Below are 23,259 nucleotides of genomic sequence, written 5' to 3'. Positions count from 1 at the left end.
CCACCCCTCCCCCCAGCCCCTTCATAAAGCCCACGTTCAACCCTTCCATTCTCACCAATGACCTCCCCAAAACCCACTTTTCAATCCCTCCAATCTCGGTACTACTCTGCTTCCAGTGCTGAGGTTGCCACGGTGAAATTCATGAATGGCATTCCGTCTGTGACTGCGATGCATTATCCCTCTTTATCCTCCTAGGCTGTTTCACTGCATTTGATTCGGGTCAACAGCCTCAATTTCCCAGTTCATAGAGAATCGCAGAGTGACGTCGCACAGAAGGAGGCCATTCGGCCCATCGTGCCTGTGCCGGTCCTATCCAATTGATCCCACTCCATTACTCTTTCCCCATAGACCTGTACATTTTTCTTGCCCTTCAACTATTTATCCAATTCTGTCTTGAACGCTGCCCTTTCAAGCAATGCATCTCCGAGCATAACGACTCGCTGAGTTAAAAAAAATTCATATTAACATACGAATTAGGAGCAGAAGTAGGCCATTCGGCCCCTCAAGCCTGCTCCGCCATTCAATAAGATCATGGCTGATCTGCTTGTGTTTCGAATTCCACACTCCCATCACCCCCCCCCCACCCCCGCCGATAACCTATGATTCCTTTGCCTAACAAGAATCTATCTACCCCGCCTTAAAAATATTCAATGACCCCGCCTCCACCACCTTTTGAGGCATAGAGTTCCAAAGTCGCACAACCCTCTGAGAGCCTCTTTGAACTGCTCTTGCATGGTTTCAGGGCTACCTGTCCCAGCACAGCTAATGCATCTCCAGAAATGGGTTCTCTTCCCACTCTCACGCATCAATGGATCTATCTTTGGATCATCCTTTTCCTCATCAACATGCTGCCTCTTGGATGACATCGGGAATGGGGCCAGCTTCTACAACAGGGTTGTGAAAATACAGTAAGCGGGCCAGAATCCGGCCCGCCAAAGGTTCCCATCCGGCCCGTGTGTGTAAACTGTACCCGGGGCTGTTCCTCATCCTCGCCAGGGCTCCGTGACTGGAGATGAGAAATTTCCCTTTGTCAGACCGGCTTTTTAAACTAGATCGAAAGTCAGTTTCACTGCTGCTGACATCGAGAACAGCCATTTCCCAATGTCAGACAGATTCGGGATTTTCAGGCATGTTCCGACTTTTTTTTTCAAAACCCCAAATCTGTCCACAAATGGCTGTTCGCGATGTCAGCCACTGTGAAACTGGCTTGCGATCTTTTCAAAAAAAGTGACCAACCATCTGCTGAGCGTTCCCGCTCTCTGTAACTGTCAGAGGGGGAGAGAGAGGGGATGGGGAACGAGAGAGAGAGAGAGAGAGAGAGAGAGAGAGAGAGACAGAGAATGATCAAGACTATTCCTGACAGAATGATATCTATCCGGGATACTCAACGATGCTATATCAAGTGTGTGGGCAAACATTGACCAGTTATGCCAGCAAAAGAAATGCCTGGTATCTCTCTAAATCAATGTCCAACATAGTGAAGAGAAAGTAAGCCAATAAATTAGTCTTCTCATTTAAAGCTTCTTCACAAAAATGTACATTTGTCATGGTTTTCATTAATAGTAAAATACATTTTTAATGCCTTTATCTTTCTGAAATTGTCTCACCAGCCCCTTTCCCCCACCATGTAAGACAAAAATTGCAATGTGGTCCCCCACCCGAAAAGGTTGGACAACCCTGTTCTACAGCTATGCTATTGTCATCCATCCTAATGGCTCTACCACTTTCCTTAAGTCCATCACGACATCTGTGTGGGCCAAATGCAATAACTTGTGTCTATATAACACCTTTAACATAATAAACCATCTCAATGCGCTTCACAGGAGCGTATCCGACAGAATTCGAGCCATATAAGGAGATATTAGGGACAGGTGACCAAAACCAAAAGAGGTTGGTTTTTAAGGAGCATCTTAAAGGTGGAGAGAGAGAGGCGGAGAGGTTCAGGGAGGGAATTCCAGAGCTCAGGGCCCCCAGGCAGCTGAAGACACGGCCGCCAATGGTGGAGCGATGGGAATCGGGGGGATGGACAAGAGGGCGGAAATGGAGGAGCGCAGAGATCCTCGGAGGGTTGTGGGGGCTGGAGGAGGTTGCAGAGATTGGGAGGGGCAGGGCTCTGGAGGGATTGGAAAACAAGGATGAGGGTTCCGGCAGCAGATACAGGGCAAAGTCGGGTAATGTTACAGAGGTGGAAACAGTGATGGCGCGAATATGTGGTCGGATGCTCATCTTGGGGTCAAATATATCTCTGAGGCAAATGGTCTCAGACAGTTGCCAGGGAGAAGGTTTAGATTGCAAAAGGTTTAGATTGTTCACGCTACATAAGAGAATATATAAGAAATAGCAGAAAGTAATGTCTAAATTGCAGCATGCTCCAATCTCTGCCCAACATTGCTCTGTCGAGTAAGAAAATCAACGACAAAGTATCTCACTAACAGTGAATCAGAACTGGAGTCTCCTGGGGAGGTGTTTATATAGAGATATGCAATTGGCTTCGCCAGGCAGTCCCATTTTAACCTAATTATCTAACTCACTGGCTAATGCCTTGGACAGTTCAAACAGAATTTGCTTATTTTGACAAGCAATTACACAGCGACTTAAATTTGATACCAGGATAAAGTGCATTGTTGTTCTTTGAAGATCGGCATTTATTCAGGCACCTTCATTAATTGCCGCTGGTGTGGAGGTTTAGCATCGCGTTGAATGCGGTTTTCGTCAGGGAGTTAGTCACACCAGACTGGTGAGTCCGCTGTGGCTCAGCAGGTAGCCCTTTCAGCTCTGAGTCAGAAGGTTCGAGTCCCGCTCTGCAGACTTAAGCACATAAAAAACCCCAGGCTGACACTCTTGGCGCAGTACTGAGTCAGTGCTACACTGTTAATCTCTCGTTAAACTGAGGCTCCCAACTGCCTTCTCGGGCGGATGTATTAGACCTCATGGCCACAATTGGAAGAAGTGCGGGATAATTCTTCCTGGGCCCAATATTTATCCCTTAACCCAACATCGCTTAAAAAAAAAATAAGAACAAAATGATCTGGTCATTATTTTGCTGTGTGCTGTGTTCAAATTGACTGCCGCTTTCCCACATTTCAACAGTGACGACACTTCGAGAGTCTTAGGCAGTCCCTCGGGAACGACGGTGACTTTCTTCCACTCCAGGGTTGTGGGTCCTGAGATGACTGAATAGTCCAGTTCTGGATCCGCGCACTCTGCCATAGGTGGGGGCAGGTGGTGTTTGGTGAGGCGAAGCGGATGGGATGCTCGAATTTCCGAACGCTCCTTCCGCCGTTCGCACTTGGTCGCTGCCTGGGCATGTCGACGTTGTTCGAACTGGCTGGCACCTTCGCGGATGGTTCTTCTCAATTTCGGGCGGTCTCGGGCAAGAGATCCCCATGAATCAGTGGAGATGTCAGATTTTTTCAGGGAGGATTTAAGGACATCCTTGTAGCGTTTCCTCTCCCTTCCTGGTAGCCCCTTGCCGTGACGGAGCTCGGAGTAGAAAGTTTTGGGAGTCTTGAGTCAGGCATGCGGACAATGTGGCCCGCTCAACGGCTGACTAGCCATGGCCAGTGTCTCGATACTGGAGATGTTGGCCTGAGAGAGGACACTGGTATTGAAGAGCCTGTCCTGCCACTGAATTTGCAGGATCTTGCAGAGGCACCACTGGTGATATCTCTCCAAGGCTTTGAGATGTCTGCTGTACAGTGTCCGTGTTTCTGACACATACAGGAGGGCAGGTAACACTGCGGCCTTGTAGACCATGAGCTTGGCGCCAGGTTTGAGGTCTTTGTCGTCAAACAGTCATTTCCTCAGACGACTGAAGGCGATGCTGAGTTTCATCGTCGATGTCTGCCCTTGCTGGGAGGAGGCTCCCAAGGTTTGGGAAGTGATCAACATTGTCCAGTGGTTCACCGTGACAGTCGACTTCGAGAGTACTTCATTGACTGCAGCGCTCTTTGGCAGAGGCGCCATCGAAATGTAAGTCTTTCCATCTTGTCTTCATGACTGGGCGTCCAGCCTCCCATGAGTGCCTGGGCTGACCCAGCCACCAGTACCTGCTGCTGCTCACTTGAGCCTGAAACCCTCTACCCCATTGACCAACACATCCAGAGTGCCTGTGCTGGGGCTGAGGGAGAAGGCTTGGGAGGTGTGATGGAGGATTGTCCTCCTCCCAGTGTCTTTTGCAGGTTTCTGCTGCTGAGAACGACCCAGGGAAAGAGACAAGGGGCAAGAGTTGCCATGAATAGTTCTGGTCTCCATATTATAAGGAGGATATAGAGGCACTGGAGAGGGTGCACAAGAGATTCACTACAATGATACCAAAACTGAGAAGTTATACCCATCAGGAAAGATTGAACAGGCTGGGGCTCTTTACTCTGGAAGGGAGGAGGCTGAGGGGTGACCTGATTGAGGTCTTTAAGATTATGAAAGGGTTCAATAGAGTAGATATAGAGAAGATGTTTCAACTTGTGGGCGAGACCAGAACTCGGAGCCATCAATATAAGACAGTCACTAATAAATCCAATTGGGAATTCAGGAGAAACTCCTTTACCCAGAGAGTGGGGAGAATGTGGAACTCGCTACCACGGGGAGTGGTTGAGGTGAATAGTATCGATGCATTTAAGGGGAAGCTGGACAAACACATGAGGGAGAAAGGAACAGAAGGATCTGTTGATGGGGGGAGACGGAGAGGAGGGTGGGAGGAGGCTCGTGTGGATCAGAAACACCAGCACGGAGCAGATGGGCCGAATGGCCTGTTTCTGTGCTGTATACTTGATCTAATTCTAGGTAATGTACATCCAAGTATTCTTAAACCATTTAGTTGCTGTTAGGTTGTGCTGGATTTTTCCGCCAATTCGCCTGGAAGCGGCCTGACCCGCGCAAAAGATAACGTAATTTCAAGAGCCAGTCACGTCCAGCGCCAATCGAGTTTCTGCCATTTCCATCACAGAATCGTTACAATGCAGAAGGTGGCCATTCGGCCCATCGTGTCGGCACTGGCTCTCTGAAAGAACAATTCCCTCAGTTCCACTCCCCTGCCTTCTCCCTGTAACCCTGCACATTCTTCCTTTTCATATAACTAATTCCCTTTTGAATGCTTCAGTTCAACCTGCCTCCACCACGTTCTCAGGCAGCGCATTCCAGACCTTAACCACTCGCTGTGTGAAAAAGTTTTTCCTCCTGTCACTTTTGCTTCCCTGACCAAACACTTCAAATCTGTGCCCTCTCGTTCTCAATCCTTTCACGAGTGGGAACAATTTCTCTCTCTCTACTCTGTCCCGACCCTTCATAATTTTGAATACCTCTATCAAATCACCTCTCAGCCTTCTCTTCTCCAAGGAAAACAGTCCTAACTTCTCCAATCTATCTTCATAACTGAAATTCCTCATCCCTGGAACCATTCTCGTGAATCTTCTCTGCACCCTCTCCAATGCTCTCAGTTGAGGCTGAACTAGTGTCTTATACAAGTTCAACATAACTTCCTTGCTCTTGTACTCTATGCCCCTATTAATAAAGCCCAGGACACTGTGTGCTCTACTAACTGCTCTCTCAACCTGTCTGCTACCTTCAATTACATATACACCCAGGTCCCTCTGCTCCTGCAACCCCTTTAGAATTGTACCCTTTATTCTATATTGTCTCTCCAAGTTCTTCCTACTAAAATGAATCACTTCACATTTCTCTGCATTGAACTTCATCTGCCACCTATCTGCCCATTCCACCAACTTGTCTATGTCCTTTTGATGTTCTACACTATCCTCCTCACAGTTCACAATGCTTCCAAGTTTCGTATCATCTGTAAACCTATACACAAAGGTCTAGTCATTAATATATATCAGGAAAAGCAAGGCTCCCACACTGATCCCGGGGGAACTCCACTACAAACCTTCCTCCAGTCCCAAAAACATCCATTAACCGCTACTCTTTGTTTCCTGTCCCTCAGCCAATTCTGTCCCTTTTATTCCACGAGCTATAAGTTTGCTCACAAGTCTGTTGTGTGGCACTGTATCAAATACATTTTGAAAGTCCATGTACACCACATCAACCCTCTCTGTTACCTCCTCAAAAAACTCCAGCAAGTTAGTTAAACATGATTTTCCCTCAAGAAATCCATGCTGGCTTTCCTTAATTAACTCACATTTGTCCATTTTGTCCCAAACTATTTTTTCTTGAAGTTTTCCCACCACCAAAGTTAAACTGACTGGCCTGTAGTTGCTGGCCTTATCTTTACACCCTATTTTGAACAAGGGTGAAATGTTTGCAATTCTCCAGTCCGCTGGCACCACCCCTGAGTCTAAGGAAGACTGAAACATTATGGCCAGTGCCTCTGTGATTTCCACCCTCACTTCCCTCAGTAACCTTGAATGCATCTCTTTTGGTCCTGGTGCCTTATCCACTTTAAGTACAGACAGCCTATCTAATACTTCTTTATCAATTTTAAACCTTTCTAGTGTCTGACTTACCTCCTCTTTCAATATTGCCTGGGTTACATCTTCTTCCTTGGTAAAGACAGATGTAAAGTATTCATTTAATCCCTCAGCTCTGCCCTCTGTCTCCATGTGTAAATCCCCTTTCTGGTCCATAATTGGCCCCACTCCTCCTTTTACCATCCTTTTACTATTTATATGCCTGTAGAAAACTTTTGGATTTCCTTTAATGCTAGCTGCCAGTCTCTCTTCATGCTCTCTCTTTGCTTCTCTTATTTGCTTTTTCACTTTCCCTCTGGACCTTCTATATGCAGCCTGGTTCTCAATCGTATTTTCTGTCATCTGTTATAAGCACACTTTTTCTTCTTTATCTTAATCTCTACTTCTTTTGTCATCCAGGGAGCTCTGGATTTGTTTTCCGTACCTTTCCCCTTTGAGGAAACATACCTCGACTGTGCCCGAACTAGCTCTTCTTTGAAGGTAGCCCATTGTTCATCTATCTGTTTTCCTGACAGCTTTTGACTCCAATTTATTCACCCCAGCTCCATTCTTACCCCATTGACGTTGGCCTTGCCCCAGTTAATTATTCTTACTCTGGATTGTTCTTTGTCCTTTTCCATAGTCAGCCTAAACCTTATGATACAATGATCACTGTCCCTAAATGCTCTCCACTTGGCCCACCTCATTCCCAAGAAACAGGTCTAGCAGTGCCTCCTTTCTCATTGGACTAGCAACATATTGTTGTAGAAAATCTTCCTGAACACACTCTAGGAACTCTTGCCCCTCACTGCCCTTTATATTATCCCAGTCTGTTTGGATAATTAAAGTTTCCCACTATAACTACCCCATAATCTTTGCACCTCAAATTCCCCTGCAAATTTGTTCCTCCATGTCCTTCCCACTAGCTGGTGGCCGATAGACAACACCAAGCAATGTAACTGCACATTTTTTGTTCCTTAGCTCTAGCCAAATTGATTCTGTCCTCGAGCCCTCTGGTACATCCTTTTTCTCCAGCATTGCAATGCTCTCCTTAATCAATACCGCCACCCCTCCCCCTTTTGTTATACGCCATTCTCAGCTGAATGAAACAAATCACACAAGATCACCATTCTTAAATATAGCAAGGAATATTTTTTAATGCCTATTTTTTGGAAGCAAAATATTATGTTCTAATGTGCTGTTCGATGACACTGGTTCTTTCTTTTTATTCGTTCATGGGATGTGGGCGTCGCTGGCCAGGCCAGCATTTATTGCCCATCCCTAATTGCCCTTGAGAAGGTGGTGGTGAGCTGCCTTCTTGAACCGCTGCAGTCCGTGTGGGGTAGGTAGACCCACAGTGCTGTTAGGAAGGGAGTTCCAGGATTTTGACCCAGCGACAGTGAAGGAACGGCCGATATCGTTCCAAGTCAGGATGGTGTGTGGCTTGGAGGGGAACTTGCAGGTGGTGATGTTCCCATGCATCTGCTGCCCTTGTCCTTCTAGGTGGTAGAGGTTGCGGGTTTGGAAGGTGCTGTCTAAGGAGCCTTGGTGCGTTGCTGCAGTGCATCTTGTAGATGGTACACACTGCTGCCACTGTGCGTCGGTGGTGGAGGGAGTGAATGTTTGTAGATGGGAAGCCATTCAAGCGGGCTGCTTTGTCCTGGATGGTGTCGAGCTTCTTGAGTGTTGTTGGAGCTGCACCCATCCAGGCAAGTGGAGAGTATTCCATCACACTCCTGACTTGTCCCTTGCAGATGATGGATAGGCTTTGGGGAGTCAGGAGGTGAGTTACTCGCCACAGGATTCCTAGCCTCTGACCTGCTCTTGTAGCCACGGTATTTATATGGCTACTCCAGTTCAGTTTCTGGCCACTGGTAACCCCCAGGACGTTGCTAGTGGGGGATTCAGCGATGGTAATGCCATTGAACGTCAAAGGGAGATGGTTAGACTCTCGTTGGAGATGTTGGTTCATGACAGTTTGTGCATTTGGCGCTTTTTCAATGAATTTGAGCATAAACCTGAGAAAGAAAGCACATCTTAAAATGAGCCTAAGTGGGAAATCTTGCCTGTCAAGTTAACATCAGTTTGCAACTTGTAAAATGTCAAATATAGATGAATGGCATCTTGCTTATGTTTGCTGAGTTTGACTGGAAGAATCAGGTGAGTTGCCATTCATGCCCGGGTCACTAACTTTCACATCGCTTAGGTTTCTGTGTTGGCAGATATCATGCCACCCAGTCTTGTCGTTTAATTGCCTTTAAGAGTGATGCCCCTTTAAGATCTTAGTATGCTAATGAGCTAAGTACCAGGATGTGGTCATGTGACTATGTGCCAGCCTCTCTCTGCTGCTGTAACAGCAAGAGGGAAGTCCTGTCAATAGATAGCTGTGCACTGTATATACTTGTTAGCTGTTAATAAACCTGTTGAGATCTTCAATCAACTGAGCTCCCAACGCATCTCAATTATGTTGCATCAGACAGCATAAAAAGCTTCTCATTACATGTCTCATCATTCTATCCTTTCCATGCCTAATTTCAGTCAAAGAATGTTACTTTCCTGGAGGTGTGTCCCTCAATATATAACATTTGTGGAGTATTGTGAGAAATTCAGGGCCCCACACCTTTGGAAGGATATACTGGCCTTGGAGGGAGTGCAGTGTAGATTGACCAGAATGATACCTGGACTCCAAGAGTTAAATTACGAGGAGAGATTACACCAACTAGGGTATTCCCTGGAATTTAGAAGATTAACGGGTGATTTGATCGAACTTTTCAAGATATTAAGGGGAACTGATGGGGTCGATGGAGAGAAACGATTTCCGCTGGTTGGGGGAGTCGAGGACTCGGGGGGCAGAGTCTAAACATTGGAGCCAGACCTTTCAGGAGTGAAATGAGGGAACACTTCCACACACAAAGGGTGGTAGAAGTTTGGAACTCTCTTCCACAAACGGCAATCGATGCTGGATCAATTGTTAATGTTAAATCGGAGATTGGTAGATTGTTATTCACCAAATGTATTAAGGGATATGGGACAAAGGTATATGGAGTTAAGTATCAGATCAGCCATTGAATGGCAGAACAGGCTCGAGGGGCTGAATGGCCTCCTCCTGTTCTTATGTCCTATGTTCTCTGCTCTCTTTGCTGGTTTCCATCCTGCCCATGAGGTCAAGGTTGGACTGGTTTGAAGTCCTGTCCCAACGCAGATTATCGAACGTGTAATTTGGGAAGCCCTGTTACATCCTCCCGAAGGTGCTACAAAGTGGCCCTGTGGCCCTTCTCTACCTTACCAAAGTGACAGTTCTGTATTTGGGACTTGAGATGCGAATTTTCCCTGGCCGCTTTGGCCCTGGATTAAACTAGTATCCAGCCCAATGCAGTCCGAATCTGACGTTGGACACCAACTGCTGGATAGCAGATTCAGCTCTTGTCCCGTAATGGTTGGCTTCATGTACTTACGCAGATCCCGATGATATGAGTTCTTGGTGCACCTTCAGTTCAATCTCTGTCTGTCTGAGCTCCTTCTGTCCATCTGTTGCTCCCAGTTGCAGTGAGCTCTGAGGTCTCGTCTGTGACATGGCAGCTGAAGGCACGGCCGCCATCGGTGGAGCGATGGGAATCGGGGGGGATGGACAAGAGGCCGGAATTGGAGGAGCGCAGAGTTCTCGGAGGGTTGTGGGGGCTGGAGGAGGTGACAGAGATAGGGTGGGAGCTGAGGCCATGGAGGGGTTTGAAAACAAGGATGAGAATTTTAAAATTGAGGCGTTGCAGGACTGGGAGCCAATATCGGTCAGCGAGCACAGTGGGTGATGGGTGAATGGGACTTGGTGCAAGTGAGGACACGGGGCAGCCGAGTTTCGGATGACCTCGAGATTACGGCGGGTGGAATGTGGGAGGCATGCCAGGAGCGCGTTGGAATAGTCAAGTCTCAAGGTAGTGAAGGCATGGATGAGGGTTTGAACAGCAGATGATGTGGAAACTGAAAGTCTCTCTGCGTTTAGTATACGTCAATCACCTCTGCTCGATATCAAGGAGTCCTGTAAAGTGCATGCTTATTTGACGTGTGGTGTGGAGTTGTGAACCAGATGAGAGAAGGTGGTTGACAAATGGTTGAATGTTAACAGCTGTAGGCAAATTTAACAGGCAAATACACGGAGCTCATTCTTTACAAAAGGGTTGCTTTTGAGGTCAGTGCTGTGTTGCTGCATCTCACTCTTTCAGACTGTCTGGCGTCTCACCTTCCTGATTTATTGCGCATCACGGAGAGGGTCTTGAGATATGTGCGGGTTTTTTTATTTGGAGCTAACTTTTCCAAAGACTCTCTTCCTGCTGCTGGCCAGATGTGCATGAAGTATCCTGTTGATTTCTCGAAACGTGTCTGTGTGAGCGTCGTACTGTTTCAAGTGCAGACTGGTGAATAAGCGTGCAGGTTAATAGCTCAGAGTCCGAATGCGGATTCTCTCTGCTTTGCAGCAGATGTCACCTCCCCTGCCATTCCACTCCGGCTCCAACAACACTGAAGAAGCTCAACTCAATCCAGGACAAAGCAGCCCGCTTGTTCAGTACCCCATCCACCACCTTCAACATTCACTCCCTCCACCACTGGCGCACAGTGGCAGCAGTGTGTACCATCTACAAGATACACGGCAGCAATGCACCAAGGCTCCTTCGACAGCACCTTCCAAACCCGTGACCTTTACCATCTAGAAGGATAAGGGTAGCCGGCTGTAGTGTAGTGGTGATTTCACCTTTACGAACGACCTTTACGAGACCACTAATGCAACTGCTGACATCATCATACATGTATAAGGAGATCCCGTTTTGAGAGACACACTCAACACATGCTTCCAGATAGAATGCACGCTCTAGTGAGGAAAAGACCTGGCCCTGAGATCATGCAATGTAGGTAAGTAAATCGTAAAAGGTGCTTGTGTTGAAAGTGAATATAAAGGCTGTGGCTATAATTTAATGAAGACTTAAGACCACAGCACAACACCACTCAGGTGTATGAGAACACCACCACCTGCAAGTTCCCCTCCAAGTCACAACCCATTCTGACTTGGAACTATATCGGCCGTTCCTTCACAGTCGCTGGGTCAAAATCTTGGCACTCCCTCCCTAACAGCACTGTGGGTGTACCTACCCAACACAGACTGCAGCAGTTTAAGAGAGTGGCTCACCACCACCTTCTCAAGGGTGATTAGGGATGGGCAGTCAGTGCTAGCCTAGCCAGTGATACTTGCATCCCCTGGATGAATGAAGAAAAATATTTGGAAATGCTGGATACATTCTGGATATGATATCCATTTTGAATATCCAATTTTTTTTATCAAGAGCTCTGATGCTAGCCAAGGCCCCGTTTGCTCTCTCGGGTGGACTCGAGATCCCAGGGCAGTATTTTGAATAAGTGCAGGGCAGTTCTCCCCAGTGTCCTGGGGCCCGATATTTATCCTTGAACCAACATCACAAAAGCAGATTATCTAATTCGGTCATTATCTAATTGCTGTTTGTGGGAGCTTGCTGTGCGCAAATTGGCTGCTGTGTTTCCGACAGCAGTGACTACACTTCAAAAGTGCTTCAGTGGCGCTTTGGGATGTCTGGTGGTTGTGAAAGGTGCTATATAAACGCAAGTCTGTCTTTCTTAGGAGGGAGCATAGTAATGGCCATTCGGCCCCTCTAGCCACTTCTGCCATTCAATGAGATCATGGCTGATCTGTGAGCTAACTCCTTATACCTTAGCTGCATGTCACTGAGCAAAAATCCATCAATCTCAGATTTAAAATTAGCAATTGATCCAGCATCAACTGTACCCTCGCCAAAACCTTCACTTCCTCCCTAAAGTGTGGCGCCCAGAATTGGACACGATAATCCAATTGCATTGCCTGCAGTGTTAAAGATCTAGTACGCTGTGTAGCTGTCACATCCAAGCCATAGTGGGAAAACAGAAGGTGAGCTGTAAAATAATGGGCTAGATAGAGCAAGGTAATAAAAAACCCTGATAAAAACCATTCTTGCTCAAAATCATTACATTTACATCATTAAAGACAGGTTGGCATCCTTCCACCTATGAGAGATGATGGGCATGCTGCAAACAATCCATTTCGGTAGGGTGTCTTCACTTGCTGCACCTTTGCTGATGGGCTGTGACGGCCAATCCTTGAGAGGCAGCGTGAAGCTGCGAGTTGTTATTGTCGGTGTTGGCACCTACTGCCAAGCTGCTGTAGTAACTGGTCATCGTGGTAGTTCACGCCAGTTCACAGGATGTGTCACCATTTCCCCCTTGTGCCAGCCAGTGACTCCCAGGCGCGGTAGTCGACATTTAGGGCTTTCATGTTACAAATTGAAGGAAATAGTGACACAAAGGGGCACATTTGCCGATGTTAAATTGTTCATTGTTTCTGCAGTCCATGCTACACACAGGGGTTAAGGCCAGTTACTCTTTGCTACCTCTGCAAGCTGTAAGGAATATGCATTGTAGTCTGGCTAATATCGTAACTTATGTTTTCGCAAGACAGTGAAGTTTCTTATTCAGGAAGTTCTCCATGCATAGTTTGGTGGCCGGACAAAGAAGTCACTCTGAGTATTTAGTACAGATCACTGATTCAGGCCATGGTACTGCTACAACCAAGGCGGGAGGAGTGCACTGTTAATTCAGTCCCACTTCTCCACAGGTCACAACATATATTTAAATTTTCCCACTTACCGATACGGCCGACCATATACTTTATCTTAATCCCAGAATAAAACACACCAACCAGGTTTCTTTAATAAACAACAAAATTATCAGTTTATTATAAGACAAGTCTTAACCAGTGATGAAAGCAAAGCATAAACACACTGATTGAAATATTAAAGTTCCCTTTTTACTTGAGCCCCCCCTCCACATGCGCGCACGCGTACACACACACACACACACACACACACACACACACACACACACACACACACACACACACACACACACACCAAGTTAATCAGAAAAATAAAAAGGCATGTTTTGTTTCGAGCACTGTTACAAAGAAACAGACATAAAACCCCACTTTGGCTGAATACTTGTCCATTCTTGGAGAAGATATGGAAAGATGCCCTTTGTTTTGGTTTGGCATCTCAAAGGCGTATAGACGGCCATCACTGGGATCTTCCTAAAATAGTTCTTTCCAGGCGATGTTGAAGATCAGCTTGGGTAGGCTTTCCAAGAATTGCAGCTACAGAGGCTTCAGACAGGCCTTGCGGCAGAAATGCAGCAACAAGGGTTTCAGTTCCCACACATTTGATATGCACTTGGAGGAAAGAGGAGACTGACACACTGGATATGCAGGGTTTCTTTCCAAGACAAAGGGATGAACTGGGTTTCCTTGGCAGGCAAAAACCAGCTGTCTTTTTTTAACAATTCAAAGTGAAACCAAAAACATTCCAGAAGTCAAGCCTCCTGACCTCTATAAATCTTGACCTGTCACTTCTCTGTAAACATCTTCTCCAAGTCAAAACCGCAAGCTCCCTGCTGGTATTTTATCTGAAAACAAGTGCTTTCCAGTAAGGGCTTGTTTAGAAGCCAAGTCCAGGAATCCTTCTGGTGACCTCTTTTTTAAAAATTTCAGCATCTCTTCAAACTTCCTGATGAATCAAAGTCCATAATTCAACTGTAAGTCCTTAAAAACATATTTTACGAAAAATTGAAGCACTCTCCTAACAGTATCCAAATGTCCTGTTGGATTGGTTTCCCGGGAGCCGCTTGGAATAAGTCGATCCCTAGATCGTAACCTGGGTCTGGAGCGGGGACATTGGTTGGGCCTACGAGAGGGGCAGGACCGCTGTTTTGACAGATTCCTGTGCGGAGGGGAGTTTCAAATGGTGGGCTTGCACTTGGCTCACCAATCAGCCAGGTCTGAAGTCAGTAGAGATGCCAAGGCATCGAGACCCTCCTACAGCCTTCTTACCACAAGTTTTAATGGAGGCAGGATCGGGGGCTCGGGGGCAGGGGACGGTGCAGGGACGACCAATCGGTTCCCAGGAGACAGCTCCCTCGTTCAAATATCGCGGTTCAGCGCAGTTGATGTTCCTGTGTGTGAATATGTGACAGCCTTGACTTGCTTCGGAGATGTTTCTATAAAAGAAGCCATTTTACACTTGTCTGACTCACAACTTCCCCCCTTTTTTACTTCTGTCATGGGATGTGGGCGTCGCTGGCAAGGCCAGCCTTTGTTGCCCATCCCTAGTTGCCCCTTGACAACTGAGTGGCTTGCTAGGCCATTTCAGAGGTTCTGTGGGTCTGGAGTCACACGTAGGCCAGACCGAGATAGGATGGCAGATTTCCTTCCCTAAAGGATATTAGTGAACCAGATGGGTTTTTGCGACACTTGATAGTTTTGTGGCACCGATACTGAGACTAGCTTTCAATTCCAATTAATTAATTGAATTTAAATTCCACCAGCTGCCATAGTAGATTTGAACCCCTGTCCCCAGGGCATTAGGCTGGGCCCTACTTGTACTACAACAGTGATTACACTTCAATAAGTGCTTCATTGGCTGTAAAGCACCTTGAGACGTCTGGTGGTCATGAAAGGTGCTATATAAATGCAAATCTTTTCTTCTAACCAGAAGAAGCGGAGGAACCGGTTTAGTTATAGCACAGAAAGAGGCCATTCAGCCCATCATGTCTGTGCCAGCTGAAAAAAAACTAGCTGCCCAATCGAATCCCACCTTCCAGCACCTGGTCCATAGCCTTGTAGGATTCAGCTGCTGGTCCAGGTACCTTTGTAATGAGTTGAGGGTTTCTGCCTCCACCATCGTTCCTGGCAGTGAATCCCAAACACCCACCACCCTCTGGGTGAAAAAGTTTTTCCTCACGTCCCCTCTAATCCTTCTACCAATCGCCTTAAATCTGGGCCCCCTGGTAATTGACCTCTCCGCTAGGGGAAACAGGTCCTTCCTGTCTACTCAATCCAGACCCCTCATAATTTTGTACACCTCAATTAAGTCGCCCCTCAGCCTCCTCTGTTCTAAGGAAAACAACCCTCGCCTATCCGATCTTTCCTCAGAGCTGCAACTTTCGAACCCTGGCGACATTCTTGTAAATCTCCTCTGCACTCTCTCCAGAGCGATTATGTCCTTCCTGTAACGTGGTGACCGGAACTGTACGCAATACTCCAACCGTGGCCGAACCAGCGTTTTAGACAGATCCAGCATGGAAGCAGCTGGGCTGAATGGCCTGCAACTGTGCTGACTGTGTGACCATGTACTGGATAATCAGACAGTTTGCTCGTGTGTTCAGGCATGTCTGGAGTGGGGATTCCACCTGGAGGGATCAGACTGCGTGGAGGAGAGAGAGAGAGAGAGAGACGTTGACCGAGCGCAGGATGATCAAACAGGATGTTGCCAATTCATGATGTGGTTAAACATCTTGCTCTAGGCAGGCAGGAATCGAACAAATATTGATGAAACCATGCACAGGGGACTCGAAGGTAAACGGAGTTAAAAGTAAACTAAAACTCTTGCATGCCTCCACCTTGATGCCCTGGGGCCCCCCAGCAGAATCCTCGCTGACGCCCATCGTTCCTTCTCAACTCCCGAAGTTGAGAACCGTGCCGCCAGGATGAAATTTCCCGCAACATTTCAGAGCCAGATGTTAAGCAACAGCTGCATGTGGCGTGCATCTGGTTTAACCATTCCTCGTCAGATTAGACTGCCTCAACCACTATTGATCCTCCTCCGTCCTTCTCTAGCAAGCCAACACCCTATGTCCTACTCCACTACTGTCTGCAGAAACCTTGAACGTGTTGTTCCCCCCACCCCCCACCCCTCCAACAAATCCGTGTCCATCTGGCCTCGCGCTCTTGTTTGGACTTCTCCAATCAGGTTTCCGTCCCTGCCTCTGCGCTGAATGGCAGAACAGGCTCGAGGGGCTGAATGGCCTCCTTCTGTTCCTGTGTAATAGCTTTTATCCCACACTGTTGCCCTTGGTGTCCCCCATGGATCTATCCTCAGCCCTCTCCTGTTTCTCGTCTGTGACACAGATTCCATCCCTCCCGCTACCCAGTGTCTAAGACTGAATCAGCAGTTCACGACCTCGGTGCCCGCTTTGACCCCATACCCTCTCCATCAACAAGATCGCCCATCTCCGCCTCTGTAGCATCGCCTGTCTCTGCCCCCGCCGCAGCCCATCCGCTGTGGAAACCCTCATCCAAGCTTTCGATACCTCCAGAATTCATTATTGTAGTGAATTCCCTCCACCTCCATAGCCTCACGCTAATCAAAAACTCTGCTACCCATGTCCCGTCTCGCATCAAATCCCGTGAACCCATCACCACTGTGCTCGTTGGCAACCATTGGCTCCCAGTCCCCTAAAGCCTGAATATTAAAATTATCGATCACATGTTCAAATCACTCCATGGACCCAGCCCTCCGTATCTCTTGCGCTCCTCCAACGCTTTGAGAACTCGGTATCCATCCAGCTCTAGCCTCTTGTACATCCCCAACTTGCTTCAACCCAACATTGGCGGTTGTTTATTTCAACTGTATAGGCCCTCAGCTCTGGAGTTGCCTCCCTAAACCTCTCCGCATCGGCCCCCTCTCTCTCCTCCATTAATATGCTCCTTAAATATGACCTCTTTAACCAAGCTGTCAGTCTTTTAATTTCCCTCCGTAGCTTTGGTATCAATTTTGGTCTGATGGTTGTGTCCAGTTCTGGTCACCACACATTAGGAAGGAGGTGAGGGTCCTTGAAAGGGTGCAGAGGAGATTTACCAGAATGGTTCCAGGGATGGAGGATGTTAGCTACAGGGTTAGTTTGGAGAGGCTGGGGTTGTTCTCTCTGGAGCAAAGGAGACTGAGGGGAGATTTGATGGAGGTGTACAAGATTATGACAGGTTTAGATAAGGTAGGCAAAGAAAAACTGTTCCCATTAGTTGATGGTACAAGGACTAGGGGACACAGATTTAAGGATTTGAGCACGAGGTGCAGGGGGTATTCGAGGAAGAACATTTTTACACAGCGAGTGGCAATGACCTGGAGCTCACTGCCCACGAGGGTGGTGGAAGCGGAGACGATGAATGATTTCAAAAGGGAATTGGACGGGCACTCGAGGGAAACAAACTTGCAGAGCTACAGTGGGGGAATGGGAATGACGAGATCGCTGTACAGAGAGCCAGCACGGACTCGATGGGCCGAATGGCCTCCTTCTGTTCCGTAAGTGACTCCATGACTCCTTTTTTTAGACCAGAACTGCACGCAGTACAATTAAGTGCGGTCTCAGCAAGGCTCGATACAGGTTTAGCCTAACTTCCCTACTTTTTGATCTGATCCCTGCTGACCTGCGGCACTGCAGGTTATCCCATCAATCGCGGTTCGGTAAAGCAGAGTCTCGGCGGGATCGGTGGGATCTAATGACTGGGGGTGCCCCAGGGGCAATGCTGGAGAAATGTATCAAGTGGCGTGGCTCAGGGGTCAATGCTGCGGTGATGTATTGAGTGGAGTGTCTCAGGAAATGGTTTTTATTATGGTTAAGGTGCTATTGAATTATTTGTTAATGGTTCAGATATTTCTGGCAATCAGATAGCTAAACCCTGGTTGAGCGATCATATTTTTCAAAATCTGGCAGTGTGGGTGCACTCCTGAACATACGATCCACTACAGTTCCTTTCGGTATGAGGCATTGGAGAGGGTGCAGAGAAGATTTACAGAGGATGATGCCAGAAATGCGTGGGTCTGCATCAGGGAAGGGTGAACAGGTCTGAGTCACTTTTGTCTTGGAACGACGAAGGCTGAGGAGTGACCCTAATAGAGTGGATACGAGGAGAATCCTATGAGCGGGCCGCAGTGGCTCGCTTTGAAGTTAGCGGTCCGCCCGCGCGGAGCGGCTGCCATTCTGTCCCCGCAACGGCGTCCGGCGCCACCGCCATTTTTTAAAGGGCTTCAAGCCCTGACCGATCATTTGAACTTTCAAATGAACATGACCTTTAAATGAAAATAGTAAAGTTCACATCAAAGCCCCTCTTCCACCTCCCCCATCATCAACCAATGCATTTATTTCCCTCTCCAAGCCCCCCCACATAAAAAAAAAACATTTTTGTCAGTCCTGACCTTTCACCCCCCCAAACAATATGATCTTTGCCCTTCAACCCCTCTCCACCATCCCCTCAGCCAATGGAATGTGTTTTCTCCGCTCCCCCACCTCCCCACCAGTGTCTCGCCCTTGAATCCTCAAACGGGAATCGGAAAGCGCGGGAGTTCCGGCAACCCAGCTGGAATATCGGCGTGGGACGGCCGCCCGGTCCAGGTAAGTTAATAAACATGTATTTGCATTAATTTTATTAGGCAAATGAAGGCCCTGCCGCCCGCCTGTAAAATGTGACGGGGCCTTCTTGGCATCGGGGGCCTAGGTGGGCCTCTCCCGGAAGAATTTTCTGGCCCCCCTTTCCCCCCCCCCCCACCCAAACACCCCCGTGCTGGTAAAACTCAGCCCGAAGTTTTCACTTGTGCGGAAGGACATAACTGGGGGCCATCAATATAAGATAGTCACTAGTAAATCCAATCGGGGAATTCAGGAGAAACTCCTTTCCCCAGAGAGTGGGGAGAATGTGGGACTCGCAACCACAGAGAGTGGTCGAGGTGAATAGTATCGATACATTTAAGGGGAAACTGGATAAACACATGAGGGAGAAAGGAATAGAGGGTTACAATGATGGATTTAGATGAGGAAAGATGGGAAGAGGCTCGAATGGAGCTGGCAAGGTCTGTTTGGGCGAATGACCTGTTTCTATGTCATATATCCCGTATAAAAGGACACATTCCAGCCCGGAATGCTTGCCTCTCTGCAGTTTCTCTCCCATCTCCTCCCTGTTACCTCCAAGCTCATTGCATCCATCTCTCCCACTTCCTGCTACCCCAACCTCTTGCCCACTAAACCCCTGACCATCCGAGTATTCCTCCTGGCACTGCTCCCCTTCCCTTCAGAAGACCTCTCCTTCCAGGTATATCGTCCCTTAACTCTTCCGTCCTCCTCCCTCCTGACTTGTGCCTTGTAGACGGTGGACAGGCTTTGGGGAGTCGGGAGGTGAGTTACTCACCACAGAATTCCCAGCCTCTGACCTGCTGTTGTCGTCACAGTATTTGTATGGCTTCAATTTCTGCTCAGTGGTAACCCCCAGAATGTTGATGGTGAGTGATTCAGTGATGGTGATGCCTACATTACAATAGAGAGTACACTTCCAAAAAAAAAAGTGCTTCATGAGCTATAAAGTGCTTTGAGACATCTGGTGGTGAGGAAAGGTGCTATATAAATGCAAGTCATTGTTTTTTGAATGTCAAGAGGAGATGGTTATTGTTGAGCACTTGTACGGTGTGAATGTTACTTGCCACTTAGAAGGCAAATCAATATCTGGCGGTGATTCTTTCAGAAGTATTATAAATGACGAGTAACATTTGCAACACACGAGTTCCAGATAGTGATTGTCGACAGAAAAAACGGAATTTAACCACCTCCCGTTTGCGTTCAATGGCGTTACCTAGTTCTGCTCTCGCCTGCATGTTTCCATCTTCTCTATGTCGAACCCCTTAAAGACCTCTCTCAGGTCACCCCCTCAGCCTTCTCCTTTCTGGAGAAAAGAGCCCCCAGCCTGTCGAGCCTTTCTCGATGAGTGTAGTTTCTCCGTTCTGGTGTCATCCTTTTTGCAACCTCTCCAGAGGAAACAGTCGTGTGCAGTGGACAGAAACATCAAGGGGAGACGTCTCCACACATGGCGCAGTGCTGTCAAGTGTACACCAGACGTGGGTTATTCTGGTCCCATGCAGTTTTGTGCTCTGAGCCGCCGATTGCCTTTTTATCTATCAGTCAATCAACCCATCAGGCTTCGCCTGGGTTCTGTTTCCTGGTCCATATTTATTGGGAATTCTTGGGCCGGATCTTGAAACGTCGTCATGGAATCTGACTCCTTCAGGGCAGTCCGCATATTTTTTTTAATGCGATGGCGGGGGACGGAATGGGGAAGATGATTGGGGCCTTTAGGAGCTCATTCGGGGGGGGGGCCGTGCCCGCACCGCAGTTTTCAAAGAGGTACCAGGCGAGCCCCACCAGTCTGGTGCCCGTTGTTGTACTGCCGTCGGGCTTGCAGTGGGTGAGTGGGGGATGACTTTTGTTGCTGGAGGACGAGATGTTTTAGGCCCACGGGGACCTTGCTTTGGGCCCAGCGCGGGACATTTTTCATTTCCGTTGTGGAAACGCTGCCGTGTTCATTCCGTCGGCCCCTCTGAGGAGCTGCCATCTCTCCTTGGCATTGTAACCGAAAACCCCTGTGCCAGGCAGGCGACTCCCGCCTCCTGAAGACCGCTTTGTGCCACGAATTTGGCGCTGAGCGTGCCCGCTGCCCATTGGTGACGACGCAAAGATAGGAAAGTACGTTGCGAAGAGGACGTAAGGAGGCTACAAAGGGATACAGATAGGTTAAGTGAGTGGGCAAAGATCTGGCAAATGGAGTACAATGTGGGAAAGTGTGAAATTGTCCATTTTGGCAGGAAGAATAGAAAAGAAGCATATTATCTAAATGGTGAGAGATTGCAGAGCTCTGAAATGCAGAGGGATCTGGGCGTCCTGTGCATGAATTGTGAAAGGTTAGCAGGTACAGCATTTAATTAGGAAAGCTAATAGAATATTATCGTTTATTGTGAGGGGAATTGAATACAAAAGTAGGGAGGTTATGCTTCAGTTATACAGGGCATTGGTGAGACCACATCTGGAGTACTGTGTACAGCATTGGTGAGACCACATCTGCAGTACTGTGTACAGTATTGGTGAGACCACATCTGGAGTACTGTGTACAGCATTGGTGAGACCACATCTGGAGTACTGTGTACAGTATTGGTGAGACCACATCTGGAGTACTGTGTACAGCATTGGTGAGACCACATCTGGAGTACTGTGTACAGTATTGGTGAGACCATATCTAGAGTACTGTGTACAGTATTGGTGAGACCACATCTGGAGTACTGTGTACAGTACTGGTCTCCTTATTTAAGGAAGGATGTAAATGCATTGGAAGCAGTTCAGAGAAGGTTTACTAGACTAATACCCGGAATGGGCGAGTTGTCTTATGAGGAAAGGTTGGACAGGTTAGACTTGTATCCACTGGAGTTTAGAAGAGTAAGAGGCGACTTGATTGAAACATACAAGATCCTGATAGATCTTGACAGGGTGGATGTGGAAAGGATGTTTCCCCTTGTGGGAGAATCTAGAACTAGGGGTCACTGTTTAAAAATAAGGGGTTGCCCATTTAAGACAGAGATGAGGAGAAATATTTTCTCTGAGGGTTGTGAGTCTTTGGATATTATAAGGCAGAGGTAGATAGATTCTTGATAAGTAAGGGGGTGAAAGGTTATCGGGGGTAGGCGGGAATGTGGAGTTGAGGTGACAATCCGATCAGCCATGATCTTATTGAATGGCGGAGCAGGCTCGAGGGGCCGAGTGGCCTACTCCTGCTCCTAATTGGTATGTTTGTATGTCAGTCATGGAATTACCATTTGAAGATCGCGCGCCATTGGCAGCTGAGGCACCATCCCACCTTCCAGACTCTACATTTGGATTGGGGTGAGGGTACGTGCGTAAAGTGTGTTGCCCTTCACTCTTTTGGGTCTAGCTGATGATTTGTCCCTTCAAACATCACTCAGAATGCAAGGCCCGTCCGATTAGCAAAGGAGCCCCAGGCTGTGATTGGTGGAGGGGTGGTGGGCTGTTGTGGGGGGGGGGGGGTAGCTGCAGGGTGGGATGGAGCCAGGGAGAGCTATCACTCAAAGCGGATTCACTCCTGGAGTTACACTTGCAGCCAGCCTGGTGCATGCCCACTCCGGAGAGGGGAGGGTGAGTTGGGGGGGGGGGTGGGAACACAGAACCAAAAATGCACCCTCTCATTGGTGAATTTCACCGCCCATCACCTTGCCAGCTCCTGAATTCCGTGCTGTGATAGGCTGCTGCTCCTTGTCAGTCACAGCCCTTGCCAGCAAGGCTGCTGTCTGGCAAGGTTACAAGGGTTGGGAGGGGTAGAGGCAGCATCTGACGATGATTCGTTGAGTAGAGGGTGTTGACTCCAGGGAGGAGGCGGGCGTTGGGTTTTTAGATGTTGAGAGTCAGTGCTGAGGGGTACAGGAGGCAGTGTCAGGAGCAACACCAGGCAGCCTTGGAGCAAGAGAAAACATCACAGGTAAATGCAGTGCAATCTCCAGTGACCTCTTTTGTAATGTGCATCGGTTGTATTTTTTTTAAAGGGCTTTGATAAACACTTATTCATATTGCATTTACCTAATACGAGGCTAACAGCATCAGCCGAGCTGTGTTGAAGGGAATGTAATCTGTGCAGGATAAACTTACAATATATAGATACAGAGGATGAACGGCAAAGAAAAGCATTCTCTTTTTGTATGATGGTGTTGCTGTGTATCTCACCGCTGTTCCAACTCAGCAGCGAGCCTGCGATGCCGTGTCTGCTCCTGGTGACACTATCAGCAGCATCTATTACAGAAATGTCCAGGTAAATACAGATGGGATCGCATTAACAGAACCGTGGGGTTGTGTGCGCTGCATTTAGAAGGAGTGCCCGGGGAATTGCATGCAGCTCAGCAGTCAGAGAGAATGAGGTTAGACCACCTCCCCCCCCCTCCTTTCCTACCAAAGACTGGGTTGGGAATTTTTATGGGGTAAAAGGGAGCTGTTCGTATGAGCGTAAGGCATTCACTGTCGTGGCATTGTGTTGTGCCTGTATTATGAGCAGCGATGCGGAAGTTATTGTGTCAATCCTCGTAACATCTGGACAAAAATGTCCTTGCAAGCCAGAATAAAGACTGGTCTGCAATTGCGTAGGTGACTAGAGAGAGAGAGA

The sequence above is a fragment of the Heterodontus francisci genome, chromosome 44 (genome assembly GCF_036365525.1).
Source record: "Heterodontus francisci isolate sHetFra1 chromosome 44, sHetFra1.hap1, whole genome shotgun sequence".
NCBI lineage: Eukaryota > Metazoa > Chordata > Chondrichthyes > Heterodontiformes > Heterodontidae > Heterodontus > Heterodontus francisci.
The sequence above is the reverse complement of the archived record's forward strand: the minus strand, read 5'-3'. Positions refer to the sequence as shown.